The sequence below is a fragment of the Penaeus monodon genome, chromosome 19 (genome assembly GCF_015228065.2).
Source record: "Penaeus monodon isolate SGIC_2016 chromosome 19, NSTDA_Pmon_1, whole genome shotgun sequence".
NCBI lineage: Eukaryota > Metazoa > Arthropoda > Malacostraca > Decapoda > Penaeidae > Penaeus > Penaeus monodon.
This window is the reverse complement of record NC_051404.1, coordinates 3,943,647-3,943,956: the sequence shown is the minus strand read 5'-3', so window position 1 is coordinate 3,943,956 and position 310 is coordinate 3,943,647. Positions and strand designations below refer to the sequence as shown.

General features: G+C 36.1%; 1 protein-coding gene and 1 long non-coding RNA gene across 2 annotated transcripts in view; both read right to left on the bottom strand.

The window, feature by feature from the left end:
- The window catches only part of LOC119584987, a 25,600-nt gene that overhangs the window by 7,941 nt on the left and 17,349 nt on the right, over window positions 1-310 (bottom strand). The window lies entirely within an intron of this gene.
- Window positions 1-310, bottom strand: part of LOC119584986 (THO complex subunit 7 homolog) — a gene marked incomplete in the record, with an annotated part of 9,088 nt that overhangs the window by 7,870 nt on the left and 908 nt on the right.

Sequence of the window (310 nt, the reverse complement as noted above, 5' to 3'; positions counted from 1 at the left end):
CAAGTATTAATCGAAAATGCAACTTCAACCTCTTCTGACTTTAAAATAAACCTTGAACTACAATATTTCTTAGGTATTATTGGAAAAGACGCCTAATACCTTAAATACAGAATCTGAGCTTACCAAGTAGTAGAGCACATCATTCTATGAAACTTTTCTTCGATACCATTTTATTCACAAATTGATAATAATGGTAATAAATAAGGTGTAAAATCCAGGAAACATAGCCTATCGCCCCTGTAAGGCACTTTGTCATTACAGAGAAGAGAGCCACCAGTCCCTCATCAGTTCTGTACCCTCCGCTGTGCAA